The 16,616-nt window shown below is 39.9% G+C and overlaps 1 protein-coding gene across 2 annotated transcripts in view; it reads left to right on the plus strand.

The window, feature by feature from the left end:
• LOC130835217 (cGMP-specific 3',5'-cyclic phosphodiesterase-like) overlaps positions 1-16,074 on the plus strand; it is a 65,874-nt gene extending 49,800 nt beyond the window's left edge. Inside the window, exon 6 of one of the 2 annotated variants that reach the window (XM_057706617.1) lies at positions 11,491-11,654. The gene's annotated coding sequence lies outside the window, so the exon portion shown is untranslated. Of the gene's footprint in view, positions 1-11,490; positions 11,655-16,007 lie in introns of those variants that run through there. The other variant, XM_057706613.1, reaches the window with a different exon arrangement.
• The last annotated feature ends 542 nt before the right edge of the window (positions 16,075-16,616 follow it).

The following is a 16,616-nucleotide window of genomic DNA, read 5'->3' on the forward strand; positions in this document are numbered from 1 at the left end:
AAGAGAAGGACTGGATCCAGAATGAAGGTTGTATAACTGCTGATCCCCAGTAAGTCCCAGAGGATAACCGTGAAGGAACACTGAGTAGGGAGAAAGAATCCTTCCTAGAGTATCTTTAGCTCAATTTGTGGGCAGGGAGGGGATCCGGCATCAAGTTAGTACATTACACATGCATTATCTCAGTCCTCACAACAACCCAATGAGAGTTACTATCCCCATTTTATACCTGTAAACAGTGAGATTCAGGAAGGTTAAGTAATTTGCCCAACTTGAAACATCCAGAATACATCCCCAGACCCGACTCCAAAGCCCATATTCTTTCTACTGTATCTCATTGCTTCTCAGAGACTGGGGAACAAAGAAGGGTTCCCCTGTTTCCCTGTGCAGACTCAGCCAAGGAGACTACAATACCACACGACTCTAACCCCAAGCTGGAGAAGTGAAAACTCACAGCCACAATATTTGAGTGTCAAGGAACATTAACTTTTTAAAAAACTCTTTTGCATAATAAGCTATCACTAAATGTTTATTAACACAAAACATTTTGTTGTGTAACAGGAGCTTTCGTTTTCTTCAGTCAACATTTTCTTCTCTCATTTCTTTCACTTGTTTTTGTAACTAAATGCTGTGTTGGAATTTGGGCTTCTGCTTTATGGACTTTAGCCAGGTTGAGAAATAGACCCAGGAAGCAGAGATTGAAATGTATGTCTTATCATCTAAATTATGGGGTTCCCTAGTAAAGCTGAGTAGGAGAATGAGGCTTAGGCCTAAAGCAGAAATAGGTTTGCTCCAATTCTCCACAAATGAACTTCAGTCTTCCTCACTCAAGCCCAGCTCCAGCGTGGGAGTAAGAAGTACTGCTCCCTGAACGCCAAGGGCAGAATTAGAAAACGCTGTACCTGAGCTCCTGCAAGTCTTAGAAACTGAGTTCTTCTTTGTTGCCTGGGAAGGTGCGAGAGAGAAGGTGTAGAGAGGGGCCCCAAATATTTATCCAGTACCACTTTCCATCATCAGGATTAGAACAGAAACCTGAAGAGTGAAGCAACACGCATCCCTCCCCTTCTCTGCCAGGTTTCTCATCTTTTAGCATATTACAGTGTGTGTCCCACTGGCATTATGTCAGTTGATTTCAGGTAGCAGGGTGATGGTGACAGGCATTTTTTTTAATTTTAGTAATTATGCATTTTAATCTGTATTCAGAAAAAAATATATTTTAACATATCGTGAGCTCAAGAATTTTAAAGTACACACAATATTTTTAAAAATGTATCAGTATTAGCATGGGTGATGCGCAAATAAAAATCCCAAAGCAGCGCGTATATGAAGGAAGGCTGGGAAAGGATGTCATAAGGCATTGTTCTTAAGCGAGTTAGAAGTCAGCCAGGGCTGCCGTCCTCTCAGCAGGGCAGGCAGCTGCTCACAGTGCTGCTGTGCTCTCACCATCGTACACTCTGCTCCTTTCTACACAACGTTCCCCTCTGGAACTGCTGATGGGCATTTCACCTTTTGCCCACAAAAGACTCTAGCAACATGAGTCAGCCAGGATTCCATGCAGCACCCTAAGCTCAAAATTCACTCCCTATTCTATTCTTATCAGTAATTATCTCCTGTCATGTTGTCCAGAATAGATCCACCAGATTTTATGAAATGAATACAAAGACTGGATCAACAACAGAAACATGTCCCAAATTTGAACAATAGGAAACTCTTATTATTCAACGTCCTCAAAACGAAATCCCCTTGCAAATAAAAGCCCACAGAAATTAAAGTCCAAATGCCTTCATTCCCAATTTTATACGACTGGCTCCGTCTCAGCCAGAGGGTCTTACTTACTTGTCTGGGTTCCCACATCTGCAGCTGTGTCCCAAGCTGTCTTTCATAGGTATGTAGCTTCTTCAGCCTCTTTAAATTCAAATCTCTGGTTAGTTTTACTCTCCAAGGGGTCAGTAGCCACAAAGGAAACTGCAGCTCCACTGCAGAAGTTATCACAAACAAAATTATGATCCCCAAATTAAATGAATGGTGGAATGTCGTTCGATGTTGCTATTCTCAGCCAAAGAGCATGGCAGGTCACTTAGTGGTAGCTGTGTGGGAGACAGTGAGAACCTGAGAACACCTGGTTTCAGTCCCATGGCAGGCCAGCCAGCTGCACCAGTGTTGAGTCCACAGCCTGGGCATCTGTGTGTACTGACCAGAAACTGCCCAACAGTTGTATTTCTACGTGTATAATATATGTATTTCTGTGTTTCTTCTTGTTTTGTTTTGTTTTGTTTGGGAGATGCTTGTGGGGATTCCCCCCGTATGTGTTGCCTACTTTCTCTCAGAGAGTGACATGCGAGACATTATTGCCTTCTTATTTAGATATTCTGGTTTCTTCATTTCCTCCTGTCTGTTGTCTCATGCAAGACTGTGGTCTAGAGAAAACCTCTACTCCCAGATCCTTCCAAGTGTGTTCTCTGTAGGGGTGAAGTACACTATTCTCCATGAAAACATGAGGAATGGAGTAGAGACCATCACCCTACTTCCTTAGCACTATGTTTTAACTTAATAATGTACACTGTTTTATTTACTCTGATACTAGTAATTGTCGTCACTTTTCCATAAACGTTTCCTTCCTACCTAGGCAGGCTGAGTTGGACCCAGGTGGGCAGTAGGTAACTAGAGTCAAAATTAAAAAAAAAAAAATTAAAACACTAGGATCAGGACTTCCCTGGTGGTCCAGTGGGTACGACTCTGCACTCCCAATGCAGGGGGCTGGGGTTCAGTGCCTGACGGGGGAACTTGGTCCCACTTGCGTGCTGCAGCTAAGACGTCTGCATGCCATAACTACGTTCGCATGCTGCACCTATGACCTGGAGCAGCCCAAATAAGTATTAAAGAACAAAAAACAGAAACAAACAAAAAAACACCAGGATCACAAGAGAGGCCAGTGAGTCAGGATTACTCTTGTGCACTGTTGGTAGGAATGTAAACTGGTTCAGCCACTGTGGAAAACAGTATGGAAACGCCTCAAAAATTTACTAGAACTTCTAAATGACCCAGCAGTTCTACTTCTGGGTATTTACCTGAAGAAAACAAAAACACTAATTTGAAAAGATATATGCACCCCTATGTTTACTGCAGCATTATTACAACAGCCAAGATATGGAAACAACCCAAACGTCCAAGGATGGGTGAATGGATAAAGAAGATGCAATGTATATAGACACAACAGAATACCGTATAGCCATAAAAGAAGGAAATCTTGCCATTTGCGACAACATGGATGGACCTTGAGGGCATTATGCTAAGTGAAACAAGCCAGAAGAAGAAAGACAAATACCATATAATTTCTCTTTTATGTGCAATATAAAAACCAAAACAAACAAAACGAAAGCAAACTCACAGATTCAGAGAACAGATTGGTGTTTACCAGAAGGAAGAGGGTTGGAGGAAGGGTGAAGTGAGTGAAGGAGAGCAATTGTATGGTGATGGATGGTAGCTAGACGTACAGTGCTGATTATTTTGTAGTGTATACAAATATTGATTTATAATGTTGCATACCTGAAATTTGTATAAATGTTATAACCAATTTTACCTTGATTGAAAAAACAAAAAAAGGAAAAAGTAACAGGAGGATACCAAAGTTTAGCAAAACTTTAAGGAGATTCTAGATATCACAGATGTAAGTAGTCAAAAGTTAGTATTCCAAAAGGTTGGGCCACTGAAAAGACAGAGCACAAGCACAGACAAACAAAAAATACTTAAACCTAAACTTCAGGGTAGAAACTTTTCTGTTCTTACGCATTCCTGTCTCAGTAGGATCTGACCATCAGTGTAAGGAGAGAGACTGCAGCTGTGGAGGAAAATGGTGCCAAGAGCTGCAGCTGCAGAATTTTTTTTGTTTGTTTTGTGTGTGTGTGTGTTTTTTCACTTTTTACTTTAACCTGTAAAATTAATACATGCACAAGTTAAAAAAAATAAAACAGTACAGAGTGGTACTAAAAAATGTAAGTTCTCTACCTGACCTCGTTCTCCCACAGCCCATTTCTAACCCAGCTTCCTACTTTTTTAATTAATTTTTATTGGAGTATAGTTGCTTTACAATGTTGTGTTAGTTTCTGCTGTAGAGCCAAGTGAATCAGCTATATGTATACACATATCCCCTCTTTTTTGGATTTCCTTTCCACTTAGGTCACCACAGAGCACTGAGTAGAGTTCCCTATACTATACAGTAGGTTTTCATTAGTTATCTATTTTATACTTAGTAGTGTATATATGTCAATCCCAAAGTCCCAATTCATCCCACCACCCCTTACTCCCTATTTTTAAACATCTTTTATTCTGTTGCTGGTTATTACCATACCTCTGAAACTTATGCTAATTCCTCCACTTCTCATTCATCAACTTTAGATAGTATCTATTGAAAGACAATAAACTTAGTTCATATTTCCTTATCCATTACTAAGTTTTTCCAGTTATAGTGCTTTGGTTCTTCTGGTGGTTATCTATAATTTTAAAGAATATGCTTAAACCCCATATTTCGTTACATCAATTTTAGATAGTATATCTGATTCATTACTAGATAACGTGAGAAAAATCTGTCTGATATTACCTGCCACATCTCTCTGCTGCCTTAAAAGTCAGACTTCCATTTTTATACATTATCAATGTTATTAATATTAGATTCTCTTTTATAGCTACTATTGTCTTCCAAGTTTTGTTTATATGTTGATTCTACAAACTGAAATAGCATTTACATTATTCCGATTATTAAAGTACTCCTTGTTGAAAGACTGAATAGCTGTACCTATTGAGGAAAAAAAGGTAATCTATATCATTAAAATGGAAAGATGAATGTTCCAAGTGTCAAGCTCAAATGGGATTCCTTAAACCCAATCTTCAAGACTTCCTACTAAATTATTCATTTAGCCAAGGATACCTTTAATTTCCAAGAAATCTTTCTTCTTTGATTATTCTCATTTCCCAGCCACCTATTCTTTGGCTTCTTGACTCTGAAGATGTTAGGGTTTGGGGTGTTTTTTTTTTTATCAATTTTTTCTTCAGTTCTCTTAATTAACTGTTTTCTTCAGGAGTCAACTGTTATATCGGTTCCACTTGGACCCTATCATTTTTGCTGCTGGTTTCTACTACACTTTCTGGGGTTTTTTTCTTATACACATGCATGATGAAAAAGACTGATCAATACTGTTAGCATGATTTTCAACTCTGCTATCAGACCTGTCCCTTGAGTGAAAAGATGGATGGTAGGGTCTATGTACATATAAGATGGTACAGTCAGCCCTATGCATCCATAAGTTCCACGGATTCAACCAACTTAAGGTCCAAAATATTCCAAAAAAAATTCCAGAAATTTCCAGAAAGCGATACTTAAATTTGCTGCACACTGGCAACTGTGTACCTAGAATTTACATTGTATTAGCTATTATAAGTACTCTGTAGATGATGTAAAGCATACAGAAGGATGTGCATAGGTTATATGCAAATACTATGCCATTTTACATAACAGACTCAAACATCCGTGGATTGTAGTATCCACAAGGAATCCAGGAACTAATCCCCCACAGATACTGAGGGATGACTGTATTCTTTAAGGATACATTGAGATATTTTGTTAATCATGTATTTTTTTTGAAATTTGAAATATATTTTAAAGTATTTTTTTGAAATTTGCCTTTTAAAAATAATGCATGAAAATATCACTTATTTTATTTACTTAGTTTTTTTGTGTGTGCCAGGATTCACTCACTCTTTTAGGAATCTGGCTTGGACCAAGGGCCTGGGGGTTAAACATAATTCCCAGGTATGGTCAGCAGGGGGCAGAAAAGGGTAGTGGAACAAGTACTCACTGCCAAGGCCTGGGCATCCCTCTCTTTCCCCTTTCTGCGGAGGTAAAAATCAATTAGTAGGTAGTAGACGGTCCAGAGTGCCAGAATCAGGAGAGAAATTACTCACAGAGACAGTGACCCAGAATGGCGAGTAGGCTGAGGAGGCAGGGGAAAGGTTTAGCCACCATTCACAGCCCGGTCTGTGTCACAGAGACGTGGACAACCAGACATCAGGAGGTGAATCATCAGAGCACTTTCACAGTCCTGACTGCTACTCCCAGCCTGCCTGAAGCCCAAGGTCTGGCTCCTTAAAGTAACAGGAGTCGACGATCCACCTTGGGAGCTGATATAAACTTCCTGTCTGAGAGCTAGTCCATGCTGCCAGCCAAGGGTTCCACAACCAGCCACTTTAAGGAGGACAGAGTAGGGTATGGGCACCAAATGCAAATGCTGACAGTTAATGAAAACACTTAGATACATTCCAATTAAATAATTTGGGAGCCAACCTAAACCTGATGTGGCTTAAATATATTTTCTTCCCTCCTCCAGAGGGGAAACATTGTTCAGTTGTGCAAACATTTTGACTTTGAAATGAGACAAACGTGACTCTAAACTGTTTGGTATATGGTTCTCAGTTACTTAACCTTTCTGAGCCTCACTTTCTCCATCTCTAAAACTAGAAATAATGATTCTCACCTCACAAATCTGCTGCAAAGAAATGAGATGATGTACATAAACTGCATGGCAAAGAGCTTGGCAACTTGTAGTCAGTCAGTCAACATTGGTAGCTGTTCTAGCTCCCTGTCTTTGTCTTGGAAGAATATCCACCATGCTGCTTGCTATCTTTGAATACAAAGTTTCAGTCTCCTAAAAGTATGACTAACATTAACTGAGGGATTACTGTGTTAGGTACCACAGTAAGTTTTCTGAAGTATAATCTCACTTAATTTTCATGATGTACTTTTATCATCATCTCTATTTTACAAATAAGGACATTGCACACCGATTTTCCTAGTCTTTCCACATGGTAAAGAACAAGGAAGGATTCAAAACTAGGTAACTGGATTCCAGAACTCATGCTCTTGACAATACCCAATCTGTTTTCCAATACAGACATTTAATCAAAGAGTTAAAAATCTAAAGGAAAAAACAGAATAGTCTCGTCTTTGCAACGTGTTTAAATGTTGGTACTATTGTCATAGGATCACCTCTTCTATTTGATACTTAGGGCAAAAGTTCAGTGTTCAATGAAATAAATGAAAACGCGCCTTGTCGCAGACACAGAGAATGGACATGTGGACACGGAGGGAGATGGAGAGGGTGGGACAAATTGGGAGATTATGATTGACATATATACACTACCATGTGTAAAATAGATAGCTGGTGGGAACCTGCTGTATAGCACAGGGAGCTCAGCTCAGTGCTCTGTAATGACCTAGATGGGTGGGATTGGGGGTGGGGGTGTAGGGAGATCCAAGAGGGAGGGGATATATGTATACATATAGCTGATCCACTTCATTGTACAGCAGAAACTAATACAACATTGTAAGGCAACTATACCCCAATAAAAAAATTAAATAAAGTTAAAAAAAAAAGAAAACACATGTCACTGTTTTTCCATTTAGAATTCTTTCATAAAATTAAAAGAACTAACAATGGTATTTTGGAAGAAATTCAGCTTTAGCTATTACATTTAAAGATTACTATTACATGACTAAGGAACCCTTCCTTGATCTTTCTGAGAAGTGTTCTCTCTTTTGCTTCACTAGAAAGGGAAGATGGTGTAAGAATACTTCTTCCTCAACTGATGCCTAAAAAAACAATCACAGTCCTGGTCCTATGTAAGGATCACGCAAAACACTTTTTATAAATACAGGTTTTCTGGATCTGGTAACTCAACATTTCTGGGAGAGGACAGCCTAAAAAGCTCCTCGACGAATATCAGAACTGATTACCAGTGACTAGATTCTAGAAGGGGAGACGTCTTCCTGGCCCCTAACCTCTCCAAAAGGGAGAGGCAGAGAATGGAGATAATTTGGGAACTGGGGAAGGTGCAGAGATATGTCTGCCTACATTTCTTGCCTTAAATAGATTCTGCCAAATGCTTGATGAGAGGCCAGAAAGTGTTGCCCAATGAGCCTCCACGGTTCTAATCACAGTCAAGCATGTCCAGACCAGCACTGTCCCTTTAAAAGTGCTGAATAGTCTCTGGAGGCCACTGTCTATATGCCGCTTCTATGCTAGTTCATTTTAAGAGTGAAGACCTTAACAAAGTCACAAAGGACTAAAAAGACCTGTGCTTCTGGCCTCCACCCACCTTTCCTGACTTACTTCACCTTCCCGTACCTTCTGTTAGTGTCTCCAATCTACCAAACTCTTTCACGTCTCTGAAATGTCATATATTCAGATTCTATCCCTTCAGCAAGAAATATGAAACATCCTCTCCCAACACACATTTTTCTCTTCTCTTCTCTTCTTCTCCCTCTTTCCCTCTCTCTCTTTCCGCTCCTTCCCTCCAACCCTCTTTACCTCTCTCCTTTCCTCTCCACCCTCCTAATTAATTCCAAATTATCTTTTTAAAAAATCTATTATTTATTTTGGCTATGCCGGGTCTTAGTTGTGGCATGTGGGATCTTTAGTTGTGGCATGTGGAGTCTTAGTTGTGGTATGCATGTGGGATATAGTTCCCTGACCAGGGATCGAACCTGGGCCCTCTTCATTGGGAGCACAGAGTCTTACCCACTGGACCACCAGGGAAGTCCCCCAAATTATCTTGTAAAGCTCATTTCACAGGAGCTGTTCAAAGAAGCCTTCCTTGCCTGCCCTCTCCACAAAGTCAGGTGTCTGGTCTGTCTTGTAATTGCTCATCTCACTCTTTAATTTTTCTTTGTAGTACCTACCAGAGTCTGACATAAGAGTTATTGGTGAGATTCTGTTTAATTTCTGTCTCCCCCATTTAAATCTAGGTTTTGTGAGAGAGCTGGGCCAGAGTCCCTTTTGCTCCCTGCTGCCCAGACCTAACCAAGTGCCTTTCCTTCAGTACGGGTTCAAATACTCTCTGTTAAATGAATGAAGTAAAAGGAAGAGAGACTTTTAGATTCTCTCTTTTTTTCCTTCATCCAGGGCAGAAAGCTATATCATTGATTTACTCAATAAAATGTTTTGAATTCCTCCAATGTGCCAATGCCTGTGAGAATTTAATGATACATCAAAAAATAGACTCATTCCTTGAGGTCCTTAGAGTCTAGTGGGGAATAAAAGACATGTATTCAGATAACTATTACAGGAGCTTGCAAGGGAAACCACAAACTTTCTTACATAATCAAATTTCAGTCCTTCACTGTTGTCAGAGCAAAGAGACCATCCCTGTGAGAAAAGATTAGGGGCCTCACTGCCCAGAGGCTGTGTGACCTCCAGAGTCAGCGGGATTTGAATCCTTCCATTACACTGTGGCTGCTTGGGTTCATGGTACCTAAACTATCTGTGCAGCAGCCTCCTCAACTGCACAATGGTCAATTTTCTAGTGGAAAGAGAAAGGTGTCTTTACAGGAAATGTTTTTAGCAGATTACCGTAGGTTCGTAAAACTGAAGAAGATATACAGATGGCAAATAAGCACATGAAAAGATGTTCAGTGTCATTAACTATTAGGGAAATGCAAATTAAATCCACAATGAGATGGAGCTACCCAGCTATCAGAATGCCTAAAATAAAAAATGACACCACCAAATGTTTGTGTGGATTTGGGGAAACAAACACATACAGTACTGGTGAGAATGTGAAATGGTACAGCCACTCTAGAAAACGATTTGACCGTTTCTTTAAAAACAAAAGGTACAACTACCATACAACCAGACATTTGCACTCCTGGGCATTTAGCCTAGAGAAAGGGAAACCTATGTTGACACAAAAATGTGTACACAAGTTTTTGTTGCGGCTTTATTTGTAACAGGCCAAAACTGAAGACAACCCAGTTGGTTAAGCAAACTGTGATACATCATTATCCTGGACTACTACCAAGAGTTACAAAGAAACGAACTATTATACCTGCAACAATCTGGATGAATCTCCAATTATGCTGAGTGGACAAGAGCAAATCCCAAAATGTGACATACTGTATGATCCCATTGGTATAACATTCTTGAAAATGGCAAAAATTAAAGAAATGGAGAAAGATTAGTGGTTGCCAGGGATTAAAGAGGTGGTAAAAGTTGGAGGGAAGTCTACACAGCTGTAGAAGGGTAATTTAAAGGATTGCTGAGGTGATGGAAATGTGCTGTATCTTGACTGTTTCAATGTTAATATCCTAGTTATGATATTGTATCATAGCTTAGAGACATGTTACCATTGGGAGAAACTGAGGAAAAGGTTATAGACTCTGTATTATTTCCTATAGCTACATGGGAATCTACAGTTATTTCAAAATAAAAAGAGTAATTTTAAAATATGAAAAGGTGGAAGCAAAGTCAGCAAAACAAGTATGGCGTTTCTCAGTTATAGCATAAGCCTCAAAACTCTGACATCATAATGGCCAGTGATCTTGAGTACTACGGAATCCTGAGCTTTCGTGGATTTGTCCACAGTACTCTGCCAAGTGCTGTAGACATACTCTGGTTTCAGTGCCAAGAATTGGAGAGAAAACGATGTTCGCGTCAATCAGAAAGCGCTTTGAGCTTTTTGGTGGTCATTCAAGGTTTCGCCGCCTCAGGTAGTCTTTTAATATACTATTTTTGATCATCAAAACAGATGGTGGTCACAGGAAGTGTTTTGTTTTATTTCCTCAAAGACATATGAACTAATTTTTAACTTCAGCACTGGTTTCATGAAAAGCTACTGGTGTTCATAGGATTCAGTGCTGCTGAACACAAGTGAGCAGCTTTACATTCCTGGGGTGGAGTGGGGAGTAGGAGACACTTTTTTGGCTCCACAGGGGAGAACTTTCTGTAGATCTATGAAAATGTCTGTTCTATTTATCAAAGAGTATTTTCTGTTCAACTTAGTTGTTTTACCCATCATGACCTGAGAGTTATGTTAGAGCGTAGTCATAGCTCAACCAAATAATAGCTAAGCACTACCATACTTAGAAACTTTTTGATGTTTCCAGCATTATTTGCTGATCTTTGAGAATTTTCCCCCAAATTGGAATACTTAGATAAGATTGGGGTCAATCTTCCAGAATCCTCAGTTATCTAAAGTTTTATGTTCACGTGAAACTGCATTGTAATTACTTCTTTGCAAATCTCCATATCCTTTTATTTTATCTATATGAGGCCACACATTGTCCTGTTTTGGGTGGTTGTTGTTGGTTTGGTGGTGGTGGTGGTTTTTACCTTCTTGTCATACTCTCTACCTTTGGCCTCTTGGTTCTCCTCCTCCTAACAGTTCCTGAGCAGCTTTGCTGCTTTCTTCTTTTCCCCACCTTTAAGAGTCCACATGCCCCAGGGTTTTGTTCCTGAAACTGTTCTCTGTCCATATCAACTCCCTAGGTGACCTCATTTCTTTCAGTAACTTTCTATAACTTACTGACTCCTGAGTTTGAGCTATGAAGCCCTGTTTGGGAGATTGAGTCTAATTTTTAGAGATGTGTCGAGCTTGACATTTAACATAAACTCCATCCCATATCTGACCAGCGACTCGCTGTTCTATGGTGTTTGTGTTTTGCAGGAGAAGCCCTTCCGTTGAGGTGGACACCCACAGCCAAAATACTACATCCTCTGAGGGAGCCAATCATACCCTGCTGATCCACAGCCCCGTAGAACTCAAAAGAGGCTGGAGGAGGCAGAAGCAGCACCTCTTCTTATACAGCGATGTGTTGCTTATATCTAATACCAAGTGCGTATACATGGCATGCTCTCCCGAGGATCATAAAATTGCACATTCGCTAACCCTTATTGTAGGAAAATATGACAGTGTCTCTCTTGCCTGGGGCTTGCAGACAGATGATAAAAATGAGGGGGAAATTACAGATTGTGATGAGTGCTTCTGATACAAGGGAGATAGGGTACCGTGTAGAGGATGGGACCATCTTAGAGAGGGGTTGTGCAGGAGAACCTCTCAAGGCGGCAGCCTCTAAACTGGACCTGCGGGGTGAGCAGCAGCCACCATCCCCAGCCAAGGTGCATGAGTCTCCTAGGCGTCTAGGCCCAAGTGGGTGCGGCTCAGTCCCCTGGAGGGAGGAGTTCAGGGAAGGCCAGTGTGACTGGAGCCTAAAGTAGGGGGCATGACATTAGATGTGATATGGTAGTCAGGTCACAGAGGGTCTCCACAGGCCTGGAAGGGGTTGAAATACTCTGCTGAAGGGTGTTTAACTAGGATAGGAGCCATATCTAGTGTATATTTTTAGCAGAATGTTCTAACTATTGGAAGATGATGGATTTTTGGGTAAGCAAGAGTGGAAGCAGGGAGACTAGTTAGAGGAGGCAACAGTCCTGATGAACAGGAACAAAGGCTCCATCGTGGGGTTGACAGTGAAAATGAAAGATGAGGCCAGACAGATCTGGAATATATGTTGGAGACAGAACCAACTGGGTGCACTTTGCTCTCAACCCTGAATACAAATGCAACTAATACCATAGACTTGGTGGCTTAAACAACAGAAATTTATTTTCTGATAGTTCTGGAGGCTGGAGGTCCAAGATCAGGCACCAGCGTAGGGAAGTTCTAATGAGAGCTCTCTTCCTGGCTTGCAGATGGCTGTCCTCTCACTGTATGTTCACATGGCATTTCCTCAGTGCATGGATGTGGGGAGAGTGGAAGAAAGCTCTCTCCCTCCTCTAACAAGCCCACCCATCCTACTGGATTAGAATCTTAGCCTCATGACCTCATAAGCCTTAATTACACCCTAAAAGCTCCATCTCCAAATATAGTCGTGTTGGCAGTGAGGGCGTCAGGGTGTGAAGGTGTTGGCAGGGAGCGGGGGGAACACAATTCTTCCATTGCAATAACTAGCAGGACTGAATGCCGCCAACCTTGCACAAATTTTCTCCACAATTTTTAGAAAACTACCTACAAGATCATTCCCATAACACATTTAGGTATAGTCATGATCATTATTAATATGAAAGAAAAATTGTTTTTTTTTATTCCAGAAAGAAACAACAAAAAAGAAATAGCCTTCTGTGATAACAAACGTACTTCTTCCCTGTCGTGCCTCATCTTTTTAGATGGAGGACCGTGTTATGCCCTGAATCAGTCTGTTCCAATTAATAATCTGAGTTTAGCACCCAGTTTTTCCACTTGCCGTAAGAAGGGGTGGAGGGACTGAATGAAGTTTCCTTTTACCTCAGCTCACCTTCAGACTTCAGGTGAAAACTCACTCATCTTTAGACTGATGCTACAGAAATCAACACAAATGGAATAAACAGCTGATTGCTACCTATGTAGTTGGTCAGAATAAGTAAATTTTAGCTTGTATGTAATAATAAGGGGGATTAAAATGTTTATTTCTTCACAAAGAAATTATATTTCTCCAGTTGTGTGGGATGTTAATATTCAGTGAAAATTGTTTTGAGGTTTTTGTCCTTTCTTTTTCATACTGCATACACTAGAAAATTCTGTTCTCAAGAATTAAACTCAGATGAAACCTTCAATATCACTTTTGATATTTATTAGAATGCTTAATAAGTTATTTTTCAAATAAAATGATTACCTCTGTAGTTTAGAACAGGATCTGCTTTGTAAATACTAAGATATTAATACTAGTAGAGGTCCATGAGGAATTTACAAATGGGAAGGGACTGTACGTAGCTCACACCGTCTTTAGACATCACTATCCTCATGTTTAGTTATTGAAGAATACAGAAACAATGAAAAAATGAATTTTATTTAGGTCAAAAGATGACGATTACTATTAATTAACCAGTGAAATGACAGATACTTACAGAATACACCACAATCCCTTCTCCTAAGCATCTAAGGGGACACCCCTGTGTAAAGAGAAATCTCCCTAGACTCCTATAAATTCCACAAACCATTGGGGCTTACTCCCTGGTATAAAGGTTGAGGTAAAGGAACGGAGAGGGGTATCCATAGGAAGGGACACACGATAGAAATTAAAACTGCAGCCCTCCTCTCCCTTCTTCTCGAGTTAGTTTACATTAGCTTTGTTCTTTCTGACCTCTACTGAGAAAATCTCACTGAGTTGTGACTGAGTGTGAAGAAACACAATGAGACCCTAGGAGAATCACTGTAGTATAAAGCTTTGTTGTGATACAGTTTAAACATTTCCAAGCTAGCGTCTAGCTCTGTTGGTATAATATCATGAGATATATCATCTCACTCCACAAATAAAAGAACAATCCCATCAGAAAGCCTGGTGGCTCTGTGGGAAGAGGTGGGGCTGAGGACAGGCAAGAGGAGGAGGCTTCTTCAGGGACCTACAGGTCAACACCCATGGAGGCCAAGTGGTTACGAGCACAGGCTCACGAGTCAGGTTGTCTGAGTTCAAACCCTGTTTCTGCTGCTTTTGGCAATTCACTTAACCTCCCTGTGAGTTTCCTCCTCTGTAAAATGGGGCTAAAAAAGACTGCCTGGTGTGGTTGTTTGACAATTAAAGGAAATAGTGTTTATAAAATATTTACAACAGTGCTTGGCATATGGTAAGTGCTCAATGTTATAGGAGAGTGGAAACCATGCTCTGGACTTTTGGATAACTCCTAGGTTTGGTTTCAAGGGAGTGGATAATTTTGGCACTTCATTTCACTAAGAAGAGAATTACTGAAATGACTTTTGCAAGGTCAGTGTATTGGGAAGTTTCTGCACAGTACTTTGGGTGTCAATACACATGGATATCTACATCAGAAAAAAAAAATCTATAAAATCCAGCAGATATGTGTCTATCTTCCCCATTGGCCATATATTTTTTGCTTCATAATATCTTTAGAATTACTATGTAGAAAAAGAATTTTATCTGATAATTGTGTTTCATAGAAATCTTAAAATACACAGACATAGGGTAAAACTGTTGAAATTAAGTGTAGAAAAAAGCCACCTTGAATTATAAGGTATGTTTCCATATATATATATATATATATATATATATATATATATATATTCATAGTGCCCACTGAATCTAGATTATCCTTCAAGTGGGCTTCCTGCAAAATTATTTTCATTTCATAAATCCCACTGAAGAGTTGTAGCTTTAACTGTTCCATGAATCAGTAGAGTCACAGGGATTTCTGCACGTGAGGTGTCTTTGATCTCATTCTACCTTTAGTGTTTCTACATGTGGTTCTGGCTAGTGGGGAGTTCCAGAGCAGTGTGCCCAAGTCCCCTAGGCATCTTTCATAGGACTTGTAAAGATCTAAATCCTAGGCCCACCTAAGTGTTCAATTTGTGAATTAACCAAAAGATATGGTAGTTTCCATATCAGAAGTCAAAAGAGAATCAGCAGAAACTGTCAGAAAGCAGTTTCACTGGTGACAATCACCTTCTGACTCCCCAGAGATAAATGGGAAGTATGTCTATCACTTACACATGAGACACCCTAGCCACTGGTCTGAGACTGACTGACTGATTTTTCAGTTGGGGTTCAGCCTGTATGCTAACAGTTTTTCAGTTTTAGCTATAATCAAAGAGAAAATTGTATGAACAAAATCTTAAGAAAGGAAACTTAAAATAACCTATACTAAAAAATCTTTTTAAAAATTAAGGTTGAAAATGTATTTTAAATCTCTCTAATCCCAGCTTTTATTTTGCCTGTCTCTGCTAGGAAAAAGACTGTATAATTAGTTTTACAAACCATGTACCATGTATCTTTGTTCAGCCCCTCAATACTTTTTGAAGTAGGCAAGATGTGAATGTATAATAAATTATAATTACAAAAATACATATATAATATATAGTGTCATAAATAACAAATATAAGAATGAGTTAATGGTTCTCTAAAAAAAGCTCTAAAATATAAATGATGGTCCATACTCAACACTCAACATTCAGAAAATGCCTATTTCCTGCCATCGAGGAAGTGTTTTCAGGGCCTTCCTGGACCAGCCTCTGCTCAGCACACACTTTGAAAAGGTCTATCAAACTACTCGCTATGCTGTGCACACAGAGTAACAGAGATGAAGGAGACATGCTTTGCCCTGGAGCAGTGAGAACTAGCATCCTTAGCATGAACACAGCTTCTCCCATTACATTTAAGAAACAGACTAACAGAAGTGTTGTTTGGTTCTTTCCAGGTATAAAAAGAACTTGAAGGTAAAAAATGAAATACCACTGAGCACCATGTGGACTGCCAACTGTACAGACAAAGTTGGTGAAGCCAACATTGGTGCCAGGAAGGCCTTTGTCCTAGGCTGGCCCACGGTGAACTTTGTGGCCACGTTCAGGTAAGACCTACAGCTTGGTCCTGTATTTGTAAGGGTTAAAAAAGGAAAACATTTAAATCTGATCCTATATCACGCCAGTGACTCACCTTTTGACAGCCCATGACACTTGTATGCCTTGTACTTTCCCCAAAAACGGTTTTTATGTGCAAATACGTGCATATTGATCATAAATAGTGGGAACTACTGGAATAACTTCCTTTGGTTTTGACCAGCAGTTTTTCAATGGGCCATGTGAGCTTGGGAAGTTGCATCTTCATGTGTTCATGGTGTTCGTGTATCGGGAAGGAGGAGCATGAGAGCAAGACCCTAGGAACCCGCTCCAACTTCCTGCCCCCTAATCTCAAGGGAGTATCTGTGTCTTTAAATCACTAGAATATCTTTCTTGAGCAAGTACAATTACATTTGAAAAACTGACTTTATATTCCCAAATTAATTCCCTTAAAAACAGGATTTAATTAG

The sequence above is a fragment of the Hippopotamus amphibius genome, chromosome 13 (genome assembly GCF_030028045.1).
Source record: "Hippopotamus amphibius kiboko isolate mHipAmp2 chromosome 13, mHipAmp2.hap2, whole genome shotgun sequence".
NCBI lineage: Eukaryota > Metazoa > Chordata > Mammalia > Artiodactyla > Hippopotamidae > Hippopotamus > Hippopotamus amphibius.